This window comes from Elephas maximus, chromosome 21 (assembly GCF_024166365.1).
Source record: "Elephas maximus indicus isolate mEleMax1 chromosome 21, mEleMax1 primary haplotype, whole genome shotgun sequence".
NCBI classification, from domain to species: domain Eukaryota; kingdom Metazoa; phylum Chordata; class Mammalia; order Proboscidea; family Elephantidae; genus Elephas; species Elephas maximus.
Window position 1 is genome coordinate 57,274,240 of NC_064839.1, and position 26,409 is coordinate 57,300,648.

The 26,409-nt window shown below is 41.3% G+C and overlaps 1 long non-coding RNA gene and 1 gene segment (V, D, J or C); both read right to left on the bottom strand.

The window, feature by feature from the left end:
• The window catches only part of LOC126064595 (immunoglobulin heavy variable 4-38-2-like), a 267,760-nt gene that overhangs the window by 144,446 nt on the left and 96,905 nt on the right, over positions 1–26,409 (bottom strand).
• The window catches only part of LOC126064714 (uncharacterized), a 79,460-nt gene continuing 62,658 nt past the window's right edge, over positions 9,608–26,409 (bottom strand). The window contains exon 3 of the long non-coding RNA XR_007514611.1: positions 9,608–9,688. This is a non-coding gene — a long non-coding RNA (uncharacterized LOC126064714). The remainder of the gene's footprint in view (positions 9,689–26,409) is intronic.

The following is a 26,409-nucleotide window of genomic DNA, read 5'->3' on the forward strand; positions in this document are numbered from 1 at the left end:
TTTGATGATAATATGTCTTGGTGTTTTTCTTTTTGGATCAATCTTAAATGGGGTTCGATGAGCATCTTGGATAGATATCCTTTCGTCTTTCATGATGTCAGGGAAGTTTTCTGTCAGAAGTTCTTCAACTATTTTCTCTGTGTTTTCTGTCCCCCCTCCCTGTTCTGGGACTCCAATCACCCGCAGGTTATCCTTCTTGATAGAGTCCCACATAATTCTTAGGGTTTCTTCATTTTTTTTAATTCTTTTATCTGATTTTTTTTCAGCTATGTTGGTGTTGATTCCCTGGTCCTCCAGATGTCCCAGTCTGCATTCTAATTGCTCGAGTCTGCTCCTCTGACTTCCTAGTGTGTTGTCTAATTCTGTTATTTTATTGTTAATCTTTTGGATTTCTACATGTTGTCTCTCTATGGATTCTTGCAACTTATTAATTTTTCCAGTATGTTCTTGAATAATCTTTTTGAGTTCTTCAACAGTTTTATCAGTGTGTTCCTTGGCTTTTTCTGCAGATATCCTAATTTCATTTGTGATATCATTAAGCATTCTGTAAATTAGTTTTTTATATTCTGTATCTGATAATTCCAAAATTGTATCTTCATTTGGGAAAGATTTTGATTCTTTTGTTTGGGGAGTTGGAGAAGCTGTCACGGTCTGCTTCTTTAAGTGGTTTGATATGGATTGTTGTCTCCGAGCCATCACTGGGAAACTAGTTTTTCCAGAAAATCCGCTAAAAAAAAACTGCAGTCAGATCCCTATCAGAGTTCTCCCTCTGGCTCAGGCTATTCAGATGTTAATGAAGCCGCCTGGGGAGGGTGGGGGAGGGAACAGAGAGATAGGAGAGTAGCACCTCAGAATATAGCCAGAGTTGCTTGTCTTGCTTGGAAAGACTATTATATCTGAGATTCCCGCGGGCGCGTCGCCTATGTGTGCTGTCTGTGTGGAGATTGCCCCCGGGGGGTCTGGCCCGCTGGAGTCACGGTCAGATCCTCCGCTTCCAGCCCCACGCCCAGCGTCAAGGCTCCCCTACTGGGACGGTGCACTCTCGACTCCAAAATCAGTCGCTGCCTCCCGGGGACTTCTCGTCCCTCCAGCCGCGTGGCCGTGCCGCCCCCGTGAACCAGGTGGGCCCCCTCCCGGGGTTAGTTCAGATGGGTGGAGTAGCTCCCCGTGCTTGTGCCGCGACCGAGTGTCCCGGCTGGAACGCTGTTCTCCCCGCTCCAATACCAGTCGCTGCCTCCCGGGGACTTCTCCTACCGGCTGCGTCCCACGCCGCCCGCGCGACCCGGATGGTCACCTTCCCGGGGTTAGTTCAGGGGGTGGAGCAACTCTCCGTGTTTATGGCGTACCTGCGTGCAGTCCAAATCCCTGTGGGACGGTTCCCCGGCTCGGATGCTGCTCTTTCTGCTCCAAGATCAGTCACTGCCTCCCGGGGACTTCTCCTAACGGCTGCGTCCCACGCCGCCCGTGGAACCGGCTAGTCCCCCTCCCGGGGTTAGTTCAGGGGGGTGGAGCAGGTCTCTGTGCTTGTGCCGTACCTGACTGGTATGCTGGCTCCAGGCTCTGGAAACAATCGCTGCTTCCCCGTATTAGTTCGTTCTCCGTCTCTAAATCTGTGTTTGTTGTTCAGGGTTCGTAGATTGTTATGTATGTGATCGATTCACTTGTTTTTCCGTGTCTTTGTTGTAAGAGGGATCCGAGGTAGCGTCTGCCTAGTCCGCCATCTTGGCTCCGCCCCTCTAAAAGATAATTCTTTAAACAATAATAATAGCTGTATGTCATAAGTTGTACTGTATCCCCCCAAAATATCTGTGCAGCTTAGCTGGGCCATGATTCTGGGTATTGTGTGGCTGTCCACCATTGTATGTGATGATCCACCATTGTATGTGCTTTTCCTATGTGCTGTAAATCCTGTCTCTATGATGTAATAGAATGGATTAGAAGCAGTTATATTGATGAGGTCTACAAGGTTAGAGAGTGTCTTAAGCCAATGTCCTTAGAGATATAAAAGAGCAAAGCGAGCAGAGAGACATGGGGCCTCATACCACTAAGAAGAACAGCAACAGGAGCAGAGCACATCCTTTGGACCTGATCCCCCTGCGCAAAGAAGCTCCTAGTCCAGGGCAAGATAGGCAAGAAGGATCTTCCCCCAGAGCTGACACAGAGAGAAAGGCTTCCCTGGAGCTGACACCTTGAATTTGGACTTGTAGCCTACTAGACAGTGACAGAATAAATTTATCCTTCTTAAAGCCATCCATTTGTGGCATTTCTGTTATAGCAACACTCGATAACTAAGACACTATGCATTGTATGCTTGTAACATATTCAGAAGTTAACTAGGGATGGGGAGAAGTAATCGGAAGTTGTGGAGGGGTATAGTCCAAGCGGAGTCTGCTGCCTTTCTGTGTGGCCCTCAATCGAACTTTGTGCTTAGGACAAGATGTGTCGTTCTGGCCACTTGATGAGATGAGTGTGTGGACTGACAGACTTTCCCTGTGCTTCTTGACCCCAAAAACATCTCATAGTAACTCATGGTCTAGAATTCATTCCTTAAGTCTTGCCCTGAGCGAATGTCGACATTCTCAGAAACTGCTTCTGCATGCATGTCACATAGCACCTGAACAGCCCCATTTCTATATCTGTTGCTGGATGGGAAGGACTAGTGTCCATCAAGGGCAGTACAAAGAGGGGTGTGTGTCATTAAATCCCTCCCTAGACTGTAGAATGATAACCGCTGGCTATAGGGGACCTGCACGCACTATTGAAATTATCTCTGCTCTGTCTCTTGTCTATGTGAGTAAAGTATTCTATAAAATGCCTGTGTGTAACTTTTGCTTTTGTTTTTTAATTCAGATATTGGCTCAACACCTATATATTATTAAGACACCCTTACACTACAAAAGAGGGGCTTAAAACAATTTGAAGACAGAGTAAGATCGTATTAAAAATACATATGGGGAGGTGGGGCCAAGATGGCAGACTCGGCAGACGCTACCTCCGATCCCTCTTGCAACAAAGACTCGGAAAAACAAGTGAATCTATCAGATACATAACAATCTACGAACCCTGAACAACAAACACAGATTTAGAGACGGAGAACGAACAAATACGGGGAAGCAGCGACTGTTTTCAGAGCCTGCAGGCAGCGTCCCAGTCAGGTAACCTGGGCGCCGGGCTTAGGTCTGGGGCCAGGGGAGCTGAACACAAAATCTGGTGACGGCGCAAACTTCATATGAAAGGGAAAGAAGCCTCGGATAAGCAAAGCATTACTGAAAAAGAAGAAGAAAGTGGGAGGCCTAACTCTACCTGATTTCAGAACCTATTATACAGCCACAGTAGTCAAAACAGCCTGGTATTGGTACAACAACAGGCACATAGACCAGTGGAACAGAGTTGAGAACCCAGATATAAATCCATCCACATATGAGCAGCTGATATTTGACAAAGGCCCAGTGTCAGTTAATTGGGGAAAAGATAGTCTTTTTAACAAATGGTGCTGGCATAACTGGATTTCCATTTGCAAAAAAATCAAACAGGACCCATACCTCACACCATGCACAAAAACTAACTCCAAGTGGATCAAAGACCTAAACATAAAGACTAAAATGATAAAGATCATGGAAGAAAAAATAGGGACAACCCTAGGAGCCCTAATACAAGGCATAAACAGAATACAAAACATTACCAAAAATGACAAAGAGAAACCAGATAACTGGGAGCTCCTAAAAATCAAACACCTATGCTCATCTAAAGACTTCACCAAAAGAGTAAAAAGTCAACCTACAGACTGGGAAAGAATTTTCAGCTATGACATCTCCGACCAGCACCTGATCTCTAAAATCTATATGATTCTGTCAAATCTCAACCACAAAAAGACAAACAACCCAATCAAGAAGTGGGCAAAGGATATGAACACACACTTCACTAAAGAAGATATTCAGACAGCTAACAGATACATGAGAAAATGCTCTCGATCATTAGCCATTAGAGAAATGCAAATTAAAACCACGATGAGATTCCATCTCACTCCAACAAGGCTGGCATTAATCCAAAAAACACAAAATAATAAATGTTGGAGAGGCTGAGGAGAGATTGGAACTCTTTTACACTGCTGGTGGGAATGTAAAATGGTACAACCACTTTGGAAATCTATCTGGCGTTGTCTTAAACAGTTAGAAATAGAACTACCATACAAGCCAGAAATCCCACTCCTCGGAATATACCCAGAGAAATAAGAGCCTTCACACAAACAGATATATGCATACCCATGTTGATTGCAGCTCTGTTTACAATAGCAAAAAGCTGGAAGCAACCAAGGTGTCCATCAACGGATGAATGGTTAAATAAATTGTGGTATATTCACACAGTGGAATACTACACATCGATGAAGAACAGTGACGAATCTGTGAAACATTTCATAACATGGAGGAACGTGGAAAGCATTATGCTGAGCGAAATTAGTCAGAGGCAAAAGGACGAATATTGTATAAGACCACAATTATAAGATCTTGAGAAATAGTATAAACTGAGAAGAACACATACTTTTGTGGTTACGAGGAGGGGAGGGAAGGAGGGTTGGAGAGGGTTTTTTACTGATTAATTAGTAGATAAGAACTTCTTTAGGTGAGGGGAAGGACAATACTCAATACATGGAAGGTCAGCTCAACTGGACTGGACCAAAAGCAAAGAAGTTTCTGGGATAAAATGAATGCTTCAAAGGGCAGCGGAGCAAGGGCAGGGGTTTGGGGACCATGGTTTAAGGGGACTCCTAAGTCAATTGGCAAAATAATTTTATTATGAAAACATTCTGCATCCCACTTTGAAATGTGGCGTCTGGAGTTTTAAATGCTAACAAGCAGAAATCTAAGATGCATCAATTGGTCTCAACCCACCTGGAGCAAAGGAAAATGAAGAACACCAAGGTCACACGATTACTAAGAGCCCAAGAGACAGAAAGGGCCACAGGAACCAGAGACCTACATCATCCTGAGACCAGAAGAACTAGTTAGTGCCCGGCCACAATCGATGACTGCCCTGACCGAGAGCACAACAGAGAACCCCTGAGGGAGCAGGAGATCAGTGGGATGCAGACCCCAAATTCTCATAAAAAGACCATACTTAATGGTCTGACTGAGACTAGAGGAATCCCAGCGGTCATGGTCCCCAAACCTTCTGTTGGCACAGGACAGAAACCATCCCCGAAGACAACTCATCAGACATGAAAGGGACTGGACAGTGTGTAGGTGAGAGAAGCTGATGAAGAGTGAGCTAATTATAGGTGGTCATTTGAGACTGTGTTGGCATCTCCTGTCTGGAGGGGGGATGGGAGGATAGAGAGAGTTGGAAGCTGACAAAATTGTCATGAAAGGAGAGACTGGAAGGGCTGACTCATTAGGGGGAGAGCAAGTGGGAGTACGGAGTATATAAACTTATATGTGACACTCTGACTTGCTTTGTAAACATTCACTTGAAGCTCAATAAAAGTTAATAAAAAATAATACATATGGTAAACTGGAGAGTAACCAATTAAAATCTTTTTCAAAAAGAAAATACATAACATGTCAATAGAAGAGTTAAAAATAGTGTCATTAAATGCTAAGTTAGAACAAGAGGTAGCAGAGAGAAGTAAAAGGAGTAAAAAGAATCGCAACAAACATAAAACACCTAGCAAGTTACTAGATTTTAAGCCAAGTGTCAACAATAATTTTGAATGAAAATAAAATAAAATTTCCATTTAAAAACTAATTTGCACACTGAATTAAAAAAACCAATCGCAGAAATGTTTCATTGCCAGAAAATCACTTTAAATACACATATGTGGAAAGGTGAAAAGTAAAATATAGAGAAACATCACCATGAAAAAATGGACCAAAAAAAACCCTTGAGTAGCAATATTATTTTCAGACAGAGTAGACTTCTAAATTAAACTCCAAAACCAAACACGTAGCCATCAAGTCGATTACGACTCATAGCAACCCAGAAACCAAACACTTTGGCATCAAGTCAATTCGAACTCATAGCAAGCCTATAGGACAGGAGTAGAACTGCCCCATAGAGTTTCCAAGGAGTGACTGGCAGATCTGAACTGCTGGCCCTTTGGTTATTAGCCATAGCACTTAACCACTACACCATCAGGGTTTCCAGGCTTTTAAATAAAATGATGATTATTAAGGATAAGATGGGCATTACATAAAAATAAAGTTGTCAACTCTCAAGGATGTAACAGTCCTAACTAATGGAACTAAAAAAGAAAAAGACAAATTTTCATTGTATTTGGATACTCCAACACATTCCTCCTTCTGTGGTCGACAGAATAAATACTAAGTAAATAAGAATATAATACGTATGTATATTCACTCTAACCTTTGAGAGCTGGAAATCGATGAGACTGTTCTGCTGGGTCTCATTAGTTTCCACCTGTGACAAGGTGCTTACCATTTTTCTACCACTCTCTATGAAGAATTCTACCTCATAAACATGCAGTGAGGTTTTTATGACTGATAGGTTTCAGTCTTACAAAATTTCTAGCTTTTGAAGATTTTACGGTATTTTAATAGCCCTATCAACCTGTTGGAAACACTGGTGGTGAAGTGTAATCTGTAAAATCTATAAAATCACATGGATTTTTATTGTGCGCTACAGATTTGTAAGTAATCCCATGCATGCCTTGCTTACTGGTTAATCCTCTCCTGGAGCCCTGGTAGCAAAATGGTTAATGGCTTGGATGCTAACTTAAAAGATTCAAAAATCAAACCCACCCAGCTGCTATGTAGGAGAAAGACCTGGAGATTGGTTCCCATAAAGATTGTTGTTAGATGCCATCAAGTCAGTTCCTACTCACAGCAACCCTATGCACAACAGAACGAAAAACTGCCCAGTGATGAGCCATCCTTACAATCGTTGTTATGCTTGAGCTCATTGTTGCAGCCACTGTGTCAATCCACCTCACTGAGGGTCTTCCTCTTTTCCTCTGGCCTTGTTCTCTACCAAGCATGATGTCCTTCCCTAGGGATTCATCCCTCCTGACAACATGTCCAAAGTATGTAAGACGCAGTCTCGCCATCCTTGCTTCTAAGGAGCATTCTGATTGTACTCCTTCCAAGACAGATTTGTTTGATCTTCTGGCTGTCCATGGTATATTCAATATTCTTCACCAACACCACAAATCGAAGGCATCAATTCTTCTTCTGTATTCCTTATTCATTGTCCAGCTTTCACATGCATATGATGCGTTTGAAAATATCATGGCTGGGGGCAGGCACACCTTAGTCTTCAAGGTAACATATTTGCTCTCCAACACCTTAAAGAGGTCCTTTGCAGCAGACTTAGCTAAAGCAACGTGTCTTTTGATTTCCTGACTGCTGCTTTCATGGCTGTTGATTGCAAATCAAAGCAAAATGAAATCCTTGACAACTTCAATCTTTTCTCTGTTTATCATGATGTTGCTCATTGGTCCAGTTGTGAGGATTTTTGTTTTCTTTATGTTGAGGAGCAGTCCATACTGAAGGCTGTGGTCTTTGATCTTCATTAGTAAGTACTTCAAGTCCTCTTCACTTTCAGCAAGCAAGGTTGTGTCATCTGAATAACACAGGTTGTTAATGAGTTTTCCTCCAATTCTGATGCCCCATTCTTCATATAGTCCAGCTTCTCGGATTATTTGTTCAGCATACAGATTGAATAGGTCTGGTGAAAAAATACAACCCTGATGCACACCTTTCCTGACTTTAAACCATTCAGTATCCCCTTGTTCTGTCTGAACAACTGCTTCTTGATCTGTGTAAAGATTCCTCATGAGCACAATTAAGTGTTCTGGAATCCCCATTCTTCGTAATGTTATCCATAATTTGTTATGATCCACACAGTTGAATGCCTTTGCATAGTCAATAAAACACAGGTAAACATATTTTTGGTATTCTCTGCTTTCAGTCAGGATCCATCTGACATGAGTAATGATATCCTTGGCTCCACGTCCTCTTCTGAAACCAGCCTGAATTTCTGGCAGTTCCCTGCCGATATACTGCCGCAGCAATTTTTGAACAATCTTCAGAAAAATTTTCCTTATGTGTGATATTAATGATATTGTTCTATAATTTCCACATTCGGTTGGATCACCTTTCTTGGGAATAGGCATAAATATGGATCTCTTCCAGTCAGTTGGTCAGGAAGCTGTCTTCCGTATTTCTTGGCATAGATGAGTAAGCACCTAAGCAGTTTTCTTTAATTTCTTGAAATTACTGTGTCCTTGTCTATAAATGAGAAACACATACTATGTGGTTTAGAAGGCTTTTATGATGATTAAATAATAAAATGCCAATAAAGAATTTAACACTATACCTAGCACGTAACCATTACCATGGAGTTGATTTCAATACACAGTACCAATATAATATTCAGAAGAATACCCCATAGGGTTTCTAAGGCTAAAATCCTTTAAAAAACAGACTTCCACATCTTTCTTCCTTGAGTGACTGATTACCATCTTAGTGCTTAACCCCTGCAAAACAGGGCTTCATTGCTCAAAAACTGCAAAAAATAAACAAACAAACATACAAAAAAACATTGCCGTGGAGTCAATTCTGACTCATAGAGTCCCCATAGGATAGAATAGAACTGCTCCATAGGGTTTTCAAGACTGTAATGTTTACAGAAGCAAACTACTACATCTTTGCACCTCAGAGATGCTGGTTGGTTTGAACTGCTGATCTCTAGTTAGCAACCCAGCACTTAAACACTGTACAACCAGGGCCCAACAAATAAAATGCCCATAATCAATGATAGCTATTAATAGAAATACCCACTTAATGACACACAGCATTTGATGTAACACAAAATTACCCCTGTAATACATGGATGCTAATATGGATGTGTGCAGCATTACCCAGGTCATTCTAAGTTAAAGGCATTGAGTGAATCTAGGTTGCGTTACACTCATGAGAATGAAAAGTTTGGAAATTCATCTGAAGGTAGGGGACAGGCTGGGGTTGAAACTGAGAAACATTTCCTGCATTAAATATTTCTAAACCTGGCTACCGATGACACTAAATAGTAAATAGTATCCCAAGGTGCAAACAGAGGTCTCATGAAGAAATAATACTGTGGAGCCTGTCCTGGGAACAGATGCAAAAAGACAGTCCAAGCTCCTTCCTGGGAAAAGCAGTCAGTTTTAGAGTCATGAACTTTCCCTAGAATCACTATCCATGGGGGTCCCTAGAGAGGCACTGAACAGGTGGGGAAACCATAGTTTCGGGGAGGAAACTGTTTCCTGACTCCTTCCCCTGCACCTGCTGACAAGATGGGCCACTAAGCTCAGTGGGTCCTGAATATCCCCTACAGACCATCTGGCTACGGGCGCCTTGCAGGGAGGTTTGTGTCTGGGCTCACACTGACTTCCCCTCACTGTGCCTCCTGCACAGTAATACATGGCCGTGTCCTCAGGATTCACAGAGGTCAGTTGTAAATAACCTTGGCTCTTGGAGGTGTCCGTGGTGATGCTGAGCCGGGACTTCAGAGTTGGGTTATAGTATGTGCTTCCACCATCAATTATTACACCAACCCATTCCAGCCCCTTTCCGGGAGCCTGGCAGACCCAGCTCATATAACTGCTGGTTAAAGAGAATCCAGAGACAGCACAGGTGAGGGACAGGGTCTGCAAGGGCTTCACCACTCCTGGGCCTGACTCCTTCAGCTGCACCTGAGAGAGAATACCTGGGGACAAAGAGAACCACAGTGAGTCATGTGCTCAGATGCAGCATCCCCAGATGTTCATGTCTGAATCTCTGAGACACTCACCTCTGGGAGTTGCCACCACAAAGAGAAAGACCCATAGGTGTTTCATGTTCCCGTGGATGAGATCCATGACTCCCAGAAAATGTTCTCCAACATGAGGAGGAACCTGCATTTAAGTAAGTTCATCAGGCCAGCTAAGAGAATTTGCATGTGGGAGGTGCATTTGTGTGTAAAGGTGAAAAAGGGTGAAGGGAGGCCCCTTTCTCTAGCATTCTCACTGGATAAAGGATGCTGGCTGTTTCCTTTGGAGATGTCCTCTGCCTGCGTCTTCCCTTCACCAAGCCCAGGGTTTTCTTAATCACCAAGATACTCCATTCAGTCAGCATATGTGAATGTTTTAGAAGTTATCACTCAGATTCCAGGAACAGAGACCAAAATGCTTGGTAAAAGTAATTTTTCATCCCACCAGACCTTCTCTCTCTCTCTCTCTTTTTTTTTTTTTATAATTTTTATTGTGCTTTAAGTGAAAGTTTACAAATCTAGTCAGTCTCTCACACAAAAACTTATATACACCTTACTAAAAAAAAAAAAAAAAAAAAAATTTTACATACTCCCAATTACTCTTGCCCTGATGAGACAGCCCGCTTCCTCCCTCCAGTCTCTCTTTTCATGTCTATTTCACCAGCTTCTAATCCCATCTACCCTCTAATCTTCCCTACAGGCAGGAGATACCAACATAGTCTCAAGTGTCCACCTGATCCAAGAAGCTCACTCCTCACCAGCATCCTTCTCCAAAGCATTGTCCAGTCCAATCCAAGTCTGAAGAGTTGACTTCGGGAATGTTTCCTGTCCTGGGCCAAAAGAAGGTCTGGGGGCCATGGTCACTGGGCTAATTCTAGTCTCAGTCACACCATTAAGTCTGGTCTCTTTATGAGAATATGAGGTCACATCCCACTGCTCTCTTGCTCCCTCAGGGATTCTCTGTTGTGTTCTCTGTCAGGGCAGTCATCGGTTGTAGCCGGGCACCGTCTAGTTCCTCTGGATACCAGACCTTCTCTTCCTCACACATTTTCTTTACATCAGCACTTCAAGTGTTCTTTATGAGATTCCTTTCCTCTAATTCATGACCTCAGTATAAAAACTGATTCAGTGGGTGGGGTGCTAGTAATACAGCTTATCTTTGGTCTGCTTGGCACTGCTTTGAAGCCCTGAGATTCAGTATGTTGTAAAGATTTATTTATTCACAGCCATTTTCTATTTTTCAAATCCTGTCTCTTGGGCCTGGATTTTGTCATAGCTTCTTACATAGTAAACTTTATTCCTTCTTTGATTATGTTCTTCTGTCTTTGGGCATATGCACACATTATCTATGCACCATTTCTCCTGAATTCTGGAATTTCTAAATTGAACTCTTAAATATTGACATATTTTTTTAACAGAAAAAAAAAATACACCAATACCAACAGCAACCTAGTACATAACCCCTCCTCTGTTCAAAAGACAGTAAAGCAAGGGCCTTGGTGGGAAGATTTGTGATAATGATGCCATGGGACACCTTCCCAGTACCTCACAGAGTTGAACACCAGAACCATTTCCTTCTCATGAAAGTACATTAGAACACCAGGCTGTAGGAAGAGACATGCAAAATTCTTCACTGGATCAGGAAAGCTCTTCTCATCACCTGACACGCGCCCTATGGACCACAGATCTGCATCTCCCAAGGGTAGTATTTCACTGACCCTGAAATTCTAGCTTAAGAAGAACACGTAGATTAGTGGTTACCAAGAGTTGGAAGGAGGTGTAGAAGGGGAATGACTGTTTCATGAGTTCCGGTTTCCACATCAAGTGATGAGCATGTCATGGAACTACATAGAGTTGATTGTTGCACAGCATTGTGAATACAGTAAACATCACTGAGCTCTACAGTTCAAAACACTTAATTTTACATTATGTGAATTTTATCTTAATATTATTATTATTGTTTTCACAAAAAGACACACAAAGGACCCACAGCTGGAAAAAGGCATGTATAGAAAAGTCTCTTCTCTATAAAGAGTGACATGATTCTCAAAGCAAATGACAACATAAACAAAACTTATTTTTCCTTCACCACAATAGGAACTGTTTTGAAAGTCATCCTTATTGAGGTGACAAGGGATTGATGATTGTGCACACCCTTCCATAAAGAATGTGAAAAAAAAAAAAAGATTTCTTTCTTTGAAATTAGAGAGAAAGTGCAATCCTCCAATGTATAAATAGTGTTTCCTGTGAATCTGATGCTGAGCAGTTGAAGTAAAGTTAACTCAGTACAAAGTATGAAAGTCCACCTTTGCTCATCCCAACACCGTTCCTGGTTGTGGGGCTTGTGCTCTGTGATCCTCAGCATCTCTTCCCATTGCCCTGCAGGCAGATTTTTGTGCTTATATTGTTTTCTCCTGACTGTGTCCCTGGCAGAGTCATACATGTCTGCGTCCTCAGCAGTCACAGAGCTCAGGTTCAAGGAGAATTGATTATTGGACATGTCTGGGTTGGCCTTGGAGGTATAATGCATACTGTCTGTACTTCCCACCCACTGAAGGCCTCTGTCTGGGAGCTTCTTGATCCAATTCCAAGTAGCAGTACTTCAAAAGACTGAGTCAGCAGAGATGGTGCAGGTGAGGGGGAGGGTCACTGAGTACCTGACCACTTGAGGGCCTGACTCCTGTAGCTGAAACTGGAACAGGACTCACACACCACACCCATTGCCACGGAGCCCATAAGGAGTCACAGCAGTTCTATAGGACAGGGTAGAACTGATCATATGTTTTCCAAGGCTGTAAACATTATGGGATCTGACTGGCATATCTTTCACCAGAGGAGCCACCAGTGTGTTCAAACCACTGAACTTCTGGTTAGCAGCCAAGCACTTACACACTGTGCCTTCAGGGCTCTGATAGGACACCTGGAAATGAAAGGAAGCAAACACATTAAACACCCTGTCCCTCTGTGAATTCTCCATGACCCACTTTGTCTATCTGACAGTGATCTCCTGGAAGACCCACTACCACCAGAGGAATAATGAGGAAGGAACAGGCATTTGTGGAGCAAGGTCACTCTAGCTCAGCAGGCTCTGGAGTCCCCTGGCAGGGAGGTTGTATTTAAACAGGAAACCACACAAGGCTTTTGACTGTCAGTGTCACTGGCTGATAAAAGGTCTGAGGTCCATGAACAGCTCTTGGACGAATAGGGCTGAAGCACCACAAGGGGATTACTCCAAAGCTAATTCCTAAAGCAAGTTAGAGGCAAGAAGGTGGCAGAGGTGCAAGTGATGGCAGCCACATGTGTGGGTTGAGTTTGGAACCTCCCCAGATTCCAGCATATGCAATCTTACATCAGTCACAGAGCCCCAAAGTACCCACATTGATTGATTGGCTCTCATTCATTCATTTGTAGATCTGAGAGCCAGTCACACACCAGGTACTCTTCTGTACCTAGGAAAAATCAGTGAAACAAATAACCAACCTTCCAAATGACCTACCAAGAAACCAATCAAACACACGATCCCTTCCTTGTGGGGTTATATTCCAGGATATTACGAGTCAGCTCACATCACAACCTCCTGACAGCCCCAAGCAGAAATACAATGCTGGAGAAAAAAGTGTGTGATTAGAACTTCATGCTAGAAAACATACACAGCAAAAGGAAATAGACAACAGAATATGTGATCTTCAAAATTATTCTTAAGCTGTAGCCTATTCCTAGTTCACAAATTATTGGTAGGAAATGAAATCCCTTCAAGGAAGTTTAATTTGTGAGGGTATAAAAACAATATATTCTATCAGTGGTAAACCTGACATAATCAATGTCTTCATGGAAATTATTCTTGCTTTTTTCCTTTTCTCTTTATAGTCAGAAATAATGGACTTAGGACTTTGGTAATAATTGTTAGGCATATTTTGTAAATAAAAAAACAGTTTTTTTCCTCTTTTATTTCTTCCCTATACTTTCCTTAGATATTGGCCTAGGAGTTCAGGGATTGGTTTATTTTCTACATTTCATGGGTGCCAGCCCAGAAACATTGTAGATGTGTGTTTCTGGTGAACGTCAAGGAATTTCAAAATTTAGAGACTATTGAACTCATGCACATCTGAGTTCCCAAAAGAACTTGGCCATTTATGGGGCAAGACAGCCATACTGCAGCTTTTAAAGGACCCCAGCATTTTTAGAACTTGCCAAGGCCATAGATGAGATGGAGACAAAGAAAAAAGTGGAGGACATGGTAACTCCAACAGGATTGGCCCACATATGTGGAGGCTTTGGTTATTTGGAGTGGCCAGAGAAGTGCAATCTGGGGTTCAGCTTTGGCATCTGAAGATCAAACATCCAAGCACGTCATCTCATCTTGTGTCTCTTAGTTGTAGTGATATTAACAGATTGACATCCCTCTCATTCATGAAGGCTCTAGTGTAGAAGTTATACTTTTCATGTGCCCCCACTGTAGTGAAGGGGGTATTGATAAGCAAATGTATGCAGGCAGGGACCATTTTCCATTGTCTTCTATGAACACCGAACAGAAGGGACCAACCTTAGCAGCAGGTGCAGGAAGAGGCCAGGGAGACATTGCTTTGAGCACCTGTGGCTTCCTCTCCTTCCAGCCTATTTTCCATGACCACCCTACTCTCTTTTCTTTCAATGACACTAAAATATCAGGGCCATTCAGAGTTTGAATTTTTTTTTTCCCATCAAGGGGGACATGAGGCCATTCAACATAGGCTCTCTCTCCCTCTACTTTTTTCATTGGCTTAGTTCTAGGTCTGATTTCTCTAGCACATCTGAACAACAACACCCACGATTCTGGCCTGCTCAAGTATTCCATTCCCAAAGCAAAACCACAGGACCATGTTGGTTCTGTCAAGGACAATTGCACCATCCTTGTACAGATGAACAATTAGGTGATCTGGTGCTCAGGCCAGTTTTCTGTGCCACATGGAAAGTGAGTGGAGGCAGGGTGACCCAGAGACAGAGGCAGAAGAAGCCTGGGCTTCAGGGGGTGCTCCTCATGCAGGAAGCACAGGGAGTGCAACATCTGATGGAGAGGGGAGGTGGAGAGTTCTGCAAAAACAGTCACAGTGATTGAGCTGGAAACTCTTTCTGAAAAGCTGAAAGCTTGGCTGCTACTTCCAACTGACTTACTCAGCATATCAATAAATATTTATCCCGACTTCTTTTGTTCCAGTCACTGGATTAAAGTGGAAATACAAAAGAAAGTAGAATCATCTTTTGTAGTTTATACTTTAATTAGAGGACAGACATTAAATAAATATACCACCCTGATAAAAGGTGTAAGTGGAAATTATAGGAAGTCCTACTGGGGTTAAAAAAAAAAAATCGTGAAACAGCAGTGGGTAGAAGTGGTTTCACTAATCAAGTTCATCTATGTCAAATATGCTGTAGAGCCCACAACTAGATGTGAGCAGCTGGAGGTTTATTAGATGAATGGGAGAAGTACACACTGAGGAGAGCAAATTAAACAACACAGAGCATTTACTCTATATTAACTTACAATGAAATGATATTTAAGGGAGTTTACTCCCAGCAATGAGAGATCTGGCTGTTTTAAACATTTGTCTTGTCAATGGCAAGAGGCTGAAAACTGTGGAGTTCTCATGACCCATGCGTTTGAGGCACAAACAGGTTTGGCTGGATAGCTGGGCCTGATAGGCCATTCTCTATGGCCAGAGAGACTTCCTCTAGGCACAAGGGTCTCTGGGTACCAGATTTCCAGTGTGCACTGAATTACCACTGTCAATATTAAAGATGCCCAAGTAGAAGATGCAAGGTTTGGATTAGAACTCATTTTGGGAGTTGTTATCACAGGGGAAATATTTAGTGTCCAGGAAATGTGGCATTTGTTGGCGTTAGCTGCTCTTGAGTCAGTTCTCTGTCATGGCAACCTTGAAAAAACATAGAGGGATATGACATAAATTAGAATTCAGAGCTCAGAGGTATCAGGCAGAAGGCTTTGCCATCTGATATACATATATAATTTAATTTTGAAAATTATTAAGTGACACTAAGGACGTTCTCATATTAAAATTATGCCAGAACAAATGGGATAAAAGACACCCCTGAGAAAATATACACAGAAACACAGAGAGACCAATGCTTACATATTACTATACACGCAGTAATGTAATTACATACAGTAATGCGACCACACACTAATACACACAGACTCATATAAAAACATTTGCATTCTAACACACACACTAACATACACAAGAATACTCAGGCACACTAACACAAATATTAACACATACATTAGTGCACCACATTAGCACACATACACTAACAAACATGCACACCTTATCTACCCACACTAATACAGAAACAGAAGGATGTATAAACAGATTTACACACAGAGAAACACACACTGATATTATAACCATAGAAGAAACACAGACATTACATGCTACTACACACAGAATAACACACACTAGTTCTCAAAATAATACATCCACATTAACACACACAAACACATGTATAAAAGTAACACACACCAACCCACATGTACACACATTACACAATTATGAGAAGGTCTACGGGAAAGATATCTTCTGTGTAGGTAAAAGAAATATCAAGCTCATTTAAGAAATCCTTTCCTAGGCTCCTATGCGTCTTCTCAACAGATGGGCCCTATGTTCTGTGGGTTCTGAGTGTCCTCTGGAGCCCAAACTCTCCCTGCAGGGCGGTTCCTGCCTGGTCTCCCACTGCCTTTCTCTCATTATATCTCTTGTAGGATAATACATGATTTTGTACACAGCAGTTTCTGGGAGAATTGGTCCTTGAACACGTCACTAGAGAAGCAGAGTCTTCTCTAGAAGGATGGGCTGAGGTATGTTCACCATTTAACTTACAGTGAGCTCTGTAGGTGCACTGGGCAGAAGGTCCCATGTCCATACCAGTCGACACAAGGCAGGAAGGGTGGTGAGCCCCATGGAGGAAATTTAATACCTAGAAGAAAACGGGCCCTGTCTCTTCCAATACTGGTATCAATATTTACACTTTAATTAATCGCTTCCCTTTCCTTCTCTTATTCATTAGTTCTTATACATTCTACATTCATACATTTAGGACGATATCCAGTACATTAGGGAAAATAACATAACTGGACATGGCAATAGAGCTGCCTTTAGAACGGATTTGCAGAAGGCGCAAGATGACCATGAACACAGGGAAACTCTTTATCCCAGGAGGCAGGTTATACTGAAAAAAACGTCTGAAAGCTGCCCTCCAGAGATGATATGTCACTGAATCCTGGAATTGTGGCTGAGATCCTACAAATAAATTTTGGTGGAAAATACAGCACATCTCTCTCTGTCCTTTCTCACTGTGTGACCCTGAGGATTTGGATTCGCACCTCTGAGCTTCAGTCTGAACAGATGCAAACTGGGAATCCTGGAAGTAACTTTATGTGTGAACTTTATAGTAGAAACCCAGTGATGTTAGGTATTCTTATCATAGTAATTAGTTTTGGAAGCACCCACTGAGAAGGAAAGAGAATTTGTGTGAGCCATCATCTATGAACATCAGGATTGCATAAGGAATACCTGCTCTGCTCATATCCTGACCTGTGGCACCTGTGTGACTCTCGCATGCCAATCCACCTCAGCGCAGTGGCTTCACTCATTAATCGATGGGTTTAGATCCCTGCATTTCTTATCGTTCCTTTTCTGCACATAACTGAATAAAGAGAGCCCCCAATAGATCACATCTCTAACTATTCACTATCAGTTAAATGAACTAAATAATAAACCAACCCCATGCCTGAATGTAGGCAATACTAAAGTCCATAGGAAAAAGATGAGATGATTGACAGGAAAATATGGACCATCTGAATAGGACCTAGACAAGCAGGTTGACCTGCTATGAGATTGTGGAGTAGAAGGCACAACATCTGGCATCCAGATCCTGATGGTTCCATTATTCACCAAGGAGTCTCTGGGGCCTGAGTTTGCACAGAGGAAGTAGTGTCTGCCTTGGTCTTCAGGGGCTGATGTTCCAGAAGGTATATGATATAAAAAGTTGGCTCTCAGAGGAGAAAAAAAGTATATATATATGTGTATGTATATGTATGTATATATCTGTATATGTATATGTACATGTGTATGTATATATATGAACATTGTTTATGTATGAACATGTATACATAGATAGGTATACACACATACATTAAAAAAACGTGGGCATATGTTCACGTGGGTGTGGATGTGCTCCCAGGGTCTGTTCTTCCCCAGAAAACAAGAAAGTATTAAGTAACTAAAACTGAAAACATCTTTTGGCAATTACAGAGATCATCAAAGACAATTATATCTGGTATCAAAGAGGCCTTGTAGTGTGGCTGTTAAGCTCTTGGGAGCTAACCAAAATGTCAGTAGTTCAAATCCACCAGATAAACTCTGGCGGAGGGAAGATACAGGAGTATTTTCCATTAAAATTTACAGCTTTTGAAACTGAATGGTGAAATTCTACTCTGTTGTATAGGGTTACCATGAGTTGGAATCGAGTTGATGGCAGTGAGTTATACCTGGTGTCTAGACTGTGTTCAACTTGTCAGAGACCTAGAAGACAGAAGAAACTTGTGAATAAAAAATAAAAGAGAAAAAGATTTAAGTGAGATGTTTTTGAAGGTTAATAATGATGAACCCACTGAGAAGAACAAGTCATCGTGACCAGAGGAAGAATGAAAATGTGGTGGTGGGTTTTATTTTGAGGATATAGTAGGTCTGACTGCTGGATTTTTTCTCCTGTAAGTAGTCTGATAGGAAAATTAAGATGGAGTCTGAACATTGGGAATGGAGGGGCCAGATGTTTGTGGAGAGTTAGGAGTCATTGTTAGAGTCTATAAAACATGGAAACCTGAACTATCCTGAGAAACACTGTAGTGTTTCTAGGTAATGTTTACCCACCATGGGTAAGGTTTAGATCAATGGAATTTGTTGTAGACTAATAGTTTCTAGCCAGTGAGGCAGAAGAGATGACCTGTTGGGGCACTCGTAGTCATTCAGAAGAGCATTTCTAAAGATATGTTGCCTCCTATCCTACAGTACCTTGTCATATCAGAGAAATAACCTATAGCCCAAACTCTTCCACAAAACTAATCACCATCATGTAAACATAACAGAGGGATGCACCAGCAAGAATGGAGAGATGGGTTTTCTCTGTAGAGGGATCAAAATGAAGACCATGTCCAAGCGTGAAGACAAAAACAGGATGTCTCTAGAAAAATCTGAAGTCTCTGGTACTTGTAGGAAAAACGATTTTCTTCTGTGGTAGCCATGAGAAAAATTAACTCCAAATGCAGCCCTACCTAGATTCATACAAATCTCTACATTAAAGGAGATAGGGTGTGATCGTATGCAAGGGAAAAATTAATAAATCAAATAACATGTGAATATCTACTGAGCTAACTAGCATGTTCGTCTTTCCACAAAAAGAAAAGGGGGCGAGGATAACCAAAGAGCAAGAAACAAATCATAATCGACATATCATCAAATGAGATTCACATATGACACATGTATTGGAAGTGTAAAATTAAACACAAAATTTAAGCTAAGTATGATTATTATGCTAAAAGGTCTAAAGTAAAAAGTAGACAGACTGCAGGGCAATAGGTAATTTCAGCAGAGATATGAGCTATCAGTTCAACTCCTATGAATATTTCCAAAATAGTTGAAAACAGAGACTCAAAAGGATACCTGCACACTAATTTTCATGGTAACATTTTTCACTTACAGAAAGTGAAACAAGGTGGGACCAAGATGGCTGACTAGGTAGAAGCTTCTGCTTATACCTCTTGCAACAAAGACTCGAAGAAACAAGTGAATCAATTACATACAGGACAATCTATGAATCCTGACCATCAAACACAGAACTAAGAAGTTGACCTGAGTGACAGGGGAGGGAAAAGCCACATGCTGAAGTAGCGACTGCTTCCAGAGCCAGTGTGCCATGCCGCAGCCTTGAGCCCTCACGGTTTCCTGGTGTTAGGGTGGTGGGGCTGATTGTAGCTTTCTGAGATGGTGTAAGCACGGACACAGGCCTAACCCCTACGACCAACCTTAGAGAGAACGCTGGCTGTACACCGACAAGCTGACAGGCAAACAAAACACCACAGGGAAGCAATGACTGGTTTTGGACCAAAGAATGCAGCATCCCAGCCAGGAAACCTTGGTGCTGGGCTTTGGACTAAGCATGGAGGAGCTGATTGTGGCTGCCTGAGATGGCGCAAGCATGGAATGCAGCCCTAACCCTTTGGGGCAGTCTCAGGGGGGATACAGCCAGCACACACAAGCTACACATCCCTCTGGAATCTCAAAAAAACTGTCCTCACCAAACAAGTTAAGTAAATTTGTCTATCTTGTGGCACTACTCTCTACTATCTATCTGATCCCTCCCCTCCCAGCCCTAACCAGCTCATTAACATTGGAATTCCCTGGGCCAGAGAGTGAAGTGCACTGCTAGTTTTTCTTTCTTTCTTTCTTTCTTTTCTAACCCATTCCCCTGGCCTGAGAAAAGCAACATTTAACAATCAAAGGAAAAATCCTTCCCTGACTTCCCTAAACTGGAATAACAATACAGAACCAGCTCCACCCAGGCATAAGAGACCCGGAGTCTTTGGCTTTCATCCTTACAGGGAACCAGGTGACTATCATAATGTAAAGGCAATTCTGATAGAGATCTGACTGTAATTGTTTTAGCTGAGCAGTGGAAAGGCAAGTTTTGGAGGTCACACACCTCTCTACTGATTAAACGGAGCCTTCACTCATCCACACCAGGGAACTGAGGGCTGAGCCTCCACCCACAATAACTAGCCACCTGCTAAAGGGGTCTGAGAATAGTGACGCCTACCGAATCTACAGAGATACAAGCATTGGGTGCCTAAGGTACAGCTGCAGAGCCCACCCACCAGAGATCTCTAGAGAATAGAGCTACCCCCACCTCACTGATACTTGGGGTAAGGCTGTCAGCATCCTGCCATTCCCTGAGTGTGACCCCCTGCCGCTACTAGAAACTGGTGCATACAACCATCACCACTACTCCTTTAAGTTAATAGGTTAGAGCATGTACCACACACTAGGTGACCCGGTACCAGGACACCTGAGCTGATTCTATTCACGAATAGTGAATGGACTTATAGGCTTATATACCTGGTAACAGCTCAGGCCAGATGGTAACAGAACATAAGTGATTCAAAAGCTACAACAATCAAGATAGCACAATCTAGTAGCCCATCTGAGTGTATTGTAACAAAACAAAGCAAGAAGAAAAGACTCAGTGAGCAAATATAAAAGAAAACATTATGATATCTTATAGATGGCTCGGAGACAGCAGTCCATATCAAATCACGTAAACAAGCAGAGCACGATTGCTTCTGCAAACCTCCAAATCAAAGAATCAAAATCATTCCCAGATGTAGATTCATTCCTGGAATTGCCAGATGTAGAATATAAAAAAACTATTATACAAAATGTTTCGAGACATTAGGGATGACATCAGAAATGAAATAAGGCAATCTACAGAAAAAGCCAAGGAACACACATATAAAGCAGTGGAAGAAATCAAAAAGATTATTCAAGAACATAGTGAAAAATTTAATAAGCTGCAAAAATGCATAGACAGACAGCATTCAGAAATTCAAAAGACTAACAATAAAATTACAGAATTAGACAACTCAATAGGAAGTCAGAGGAGCAGAAACGAGGAATTGGAATGTAGAGTGTGGGAGATGGAGGATAAGGCAAACGAGACCAATATATTTGAAGAAAAATCAGATAAAAGAAAAAAGGAAGAAACTCTAAGAATCATGTGGGACTCTAACAAGAAGAATAACTTGCGTGTGATTGCAGTTCCAGAACAGGGAGGGATGACAGAAAATACAGAGAGAACAGTAGAAGATCTGTTGGCACAAAACTTCCCTGGCATCGTGAAAAATGAAAGGATATCTATCCAAGGTGCTCATTGAACCTCATACAAGATAGATCCCAAAAGAAAATCACCAAGGCATATTATCTTCAAACCTGCCAAAACCAAAGATAAGGTGAAATTTTTAACAGCAGCCAAGGATAGATGAAAAGTCACCTACAAAGGAGAATCAATAAAAATAAGTTCGGACTACAGGGCAGAAACCATGCTGGCAAGAAGGCAATGGGATGACATAGAGCATTGAAAGAGAAAAACTGCCAGCCAAGAATCATATATCCAGCAAAACTCTCTGTCAAATATGAAGGTGAAAATAAGACATTTATAGATAAACACAAGCTTGGAGAATGTGCAAAAACCAAACCAAAACTGAAAGAATTACTAAAGGAAATTCTTGGGTCAGAAAATCAATATCAGATACCAACACAACACAAAGTCACAGACCAGAACATCCTGATATCAATTCAGATACAGAACTCACAAAAATAAAATATGATTAATTAAAAAAAAAATTGCTCAAAAGAGAATCATTGATGTCATTATGTAAAAGATTACAATGGTCAAAAAAGAGGGACTAAATACAGGAAGCATAGATCTTACATATGGAGAAGAAACCAAGGCCATATAGGGCGATACAAGTTAGGTTTTTGCTTAGTCAAATAAGGGTAAATATTGAGGTAGCCACAAAGAGGCCTAACAATTCCATACTTCAAAACAAAAACCAAGATAAACATAATGACTCAATAAAAATAAATTCAATTAGTATGAAAAGGAGGAACACACATTCTGCAAAGAAAAATTTCTCAGCACAAAAAAGTAAGTGGAAAAATGAAATTGTCAACAACACACAAAAAATGGCATCAAAATGGCAAAAAATGGCAGCACTAAAATTATAAAAAAAATTCTTATCTATAATTACACTGAATGTAAATGGACTACATGCACCAATAAAGAGACAGAGAGTTGCAGACTGGATTAAAAAAAACACAATCTGTCTATATGCTGCCTAAAACAGACACACCTTAGACTTAGAGACACAAAAAAACTAAAACTCAAAGGATGGAAAAAAATATATCCAGCAAACAACAATCAAAAAAGAGTAAGAGTGGCAATATTAATTTCTGACAAAACAGACATTTAAAGTTAAATCCACCAAAAAGGACAAAGAAGGACACTACATAATGATGAAAGGGATAATTTACTAGGAAGAGATAACCATATTAAATATTTACGCACCTAATGATAGGGTGCATAGAACATTGAAGAGGAAATCGCCAGATCAATACCATTCACAATAGCCCCCAAGAAGATAAAATACTTAGGAATAAATCTTACCAAAGATGTAAAAGACCTATACAAAGAAAACTACAAGGGACTACTGCAAGAAACTAAAAGGGACCTACATAAGTGGAAATACATACCTTGCTCATGGATAGGAAGACTTAACATAGAAAAAATGTCTATTCTACCAAAAACCATCTATATATACAATGCACTTCCCATCCAAATTCCAAAGGCTTTTTTAATGAGATGGAGGAACAAATCATGAAGTTCATATGGAAGGGGAAGAAACACAGGATAAGTAAAGCATTACTAAAAAAGAAGAACAAAGTGGGAGCCCTCACTCTACCTGATTTTAGAACATTTTATACCACCACAGTAGTCAAAACAGCTTGGTACTGGTACAAAAATAGACACATAGACCAATGGAACAGAATTGGGAATCCAGAAATAAATCCATCCACATATGAGCAGCTGATATTTGACAAAGGCCCAGTGTCAGTTAATTGGGGAAAAGATAGTCTTTTTAACAAATGGTGCTGGCATAACTGGATATTCATCTGCAAAAAAATGAAATAGGACCCATACCTCACACCATGCACAAAAACTAACTCCAAATGGATCAAAGACCTAAACATAAAATCTAAAACGATAAAGATCATGGAAGAAAAAATAGGGACAACCTTAGAAGCCTTAATACATGGCATAAACAGAACACAAAACATTACTAAAAATGCCGATGAGAAACCACATAAACGGGGCTCCTAAAAATTAAACACCTATGCTCATCTAAAGACTTCACCAAAAGAGTAAAAAGACCACCTACAGACTGGGAAAAAATTTTCAACTACGACATCTCTGACCAGCACCTGATCTCTAAAATCTACATGACTGCTAAAACTCAACCACAAAAAGACAAACAACCCAATTAAAAAATGAGCAAAGGATATACACAGGCACTTCACTAAAGAAGACATTCAGGCAGCTAGCAGATACGAGGAAATCCTCAAGATCATTAGCCATTAGAGAAATGCAAATCAAAAGTACAGTGAGATTTCATCTCACTCCACCAAGGCTGGCACTAATCCAAAAAACACAGAATACTAAATGTTGGAGAGGCTGTGGACAGATTGGAACATTTATACACTGTGGGTGGGAATCTAAAATGGTACAACTACTTTGGAAATCTGCTTGGTGCTTCCTTAAAAAGCTAGAAATAGAACTAGCATATGATCCAGCAATCCTACTCCTCGGAATATATCCTAGAGAAATAAGAACCTTTACAGGAACAGATATATGCACACCCATGTTACTTGTTTATTACAGCACTGTTTACAACAGCAAAAAGATAGCAGCAACCAAGGTTCCCATCAACAGATGAATGGATAAATAAATTATGGTATATTGTATGCATTGATAAAGAACAGTGATGAATCTGTGAAACATTTCATAACATAGAGAAACCTGGAAGGCATTATGCTGAGTGAAATTAGTCAGATGCAAAAGGACAAATATTGTATAAGACCACTATTATAAGATCTTGAGAAATAGTTTACACTGAGAAGAACGCACTCTTTTGTGATTATGAGAGGGGGGAGGGAGGGAGAGGGCATTTACTGAATAGATAGTAGTCAACGACTACTTTAGCTGAAGGGAAGGACAACGCTCAACACCGTAGAGGTCCGCACAACTGGACTAAACCAAAGCAAAGCAGTTTTCTGAATTAACTGAATGCTTTGAAGGCCAGCGAAGCAGGAGCAGGGATTTGGGGACCATGGTTTCAGGGGACATCGAAGTCAATTGGCATAATAAAATCTAATAAGAAAACATTCTGCAACCCACTTTGAAGAGTGGCGTCTGGGGTCTTAAATGCTAGCAAGCGACCATCTAACTGGCATCAATGAGTCTCAACTCACCTGGATCAAAGGAGAGTGAAGAACACCAGGAACATAAGATAATAACGAGCCCAAGAGACAGAAAGGGCTACATGAACCAGAGACTACATCATCCTGAGACCAGAAGAACTAGATGGTGCCTGGCCACAACCGATGACTGCCCTGACAGGGAGCACAACAGAAAACCCCTGACGGAGCAGGAGAAAGGTGGGATGCAGACACAAAATCTCATAGAAAAGACCAGACTTAATGGTCTGACTGAGACTAGAAGGACCCTGGTGATGGTGGCCCCCAGACCTTCTGTTGGCTCACTACAGGAACTATCCCCAAAGCCAACTCGTCAGACATGGATTGGACTGAACAATGTGTTGGAGGGATGCTGGTGAGGCGTGAGCGACTTGGTTCAGGTGGACACTTGGGACTATGTTGGCATCTCCTGCCTGGAGGGAAGATGGGAGGGTAGAGGGGCTTAGAAGTTGGCAAAATGGTCACGAAAAGAGAGAGTGGAAGGAGGGAGTGGGCTGTCTCATGGGGGGCGGAGAGTAATTGGGAATATGTAGCAAGTTGTATATAAGTTTTTATGTGAGAGACTGACTTGATTTGTAAACTTTCCCTTAAAGCACAATAAAAAATTATTTTAAACAATAGTGAAACAATGCAAGGTGACATTGACAGATGGTTGGTTTAAAAAAAGTGGTGTATATGTACAGTGTAAAATCATCAGCACGTGAAGAGGAACTAAGTTCTGATACCTGTTCTGATATGGATGAATCTTGACAATATTATGCCTAGTAAAATAAGCCAAACACAAAATGAGAAATAGTGTATGAATTCTCTGACATGAATTACCTAGAATAGGCAGAAGGTAGGTTGGCAGTTATCATAGTCTGGAGGGCAGAGGAGGATGGGGAGTTATTGCTTAATGGATATGGAGTTTCTGTTTGGAATGATGAAAAAGTTTTAGAAGTCAATAGTGATAAAAGTTGTTGAAGATTTTTAATCTAATCAATGTCATCATACTAACAGATAAAGCCAGTTAAAATGCAAAGTTTACGTTGTGTATTGAATTGTGTCCCCGCCCAAAATGTGAGTCAACTTGACTAGGCTGTGATTCTCAGTATTGTGTGGTTGTCCCCCATTTTGTGATCTGATGCGATTATCCTGTGTGTTGAAATTCCTACTCTCTATGATGTTATTGAGGCAGGATTAGAGGAAGTTGTGGGTACATATTGAGTTAACTTTTTTTTTGAGATATAAAAGAGAGAATGGAGCTGAGTGAAGGGGAAATTCATGCCACTAGGAAAGAAGAGTGAGTGTGTACTTTGGACCCAGGATCCCTGGGAAGATTGATGACAAGGACCTTGCCCTAGAGCTGACAGAGAGAGAAAGCCTTCCCCTGGAGCTGCAACCCTGATTCTGGACTTCTATCCTCCTAAACTGTGAGAGAATAAACTTCAGTTTGTTAAAGCCATTTACTTGTGGTATTTCTCTTACAGCAGCACTAGATAACTAAGCTATCTAAATTGTACCACAATAAAATAATGATTAA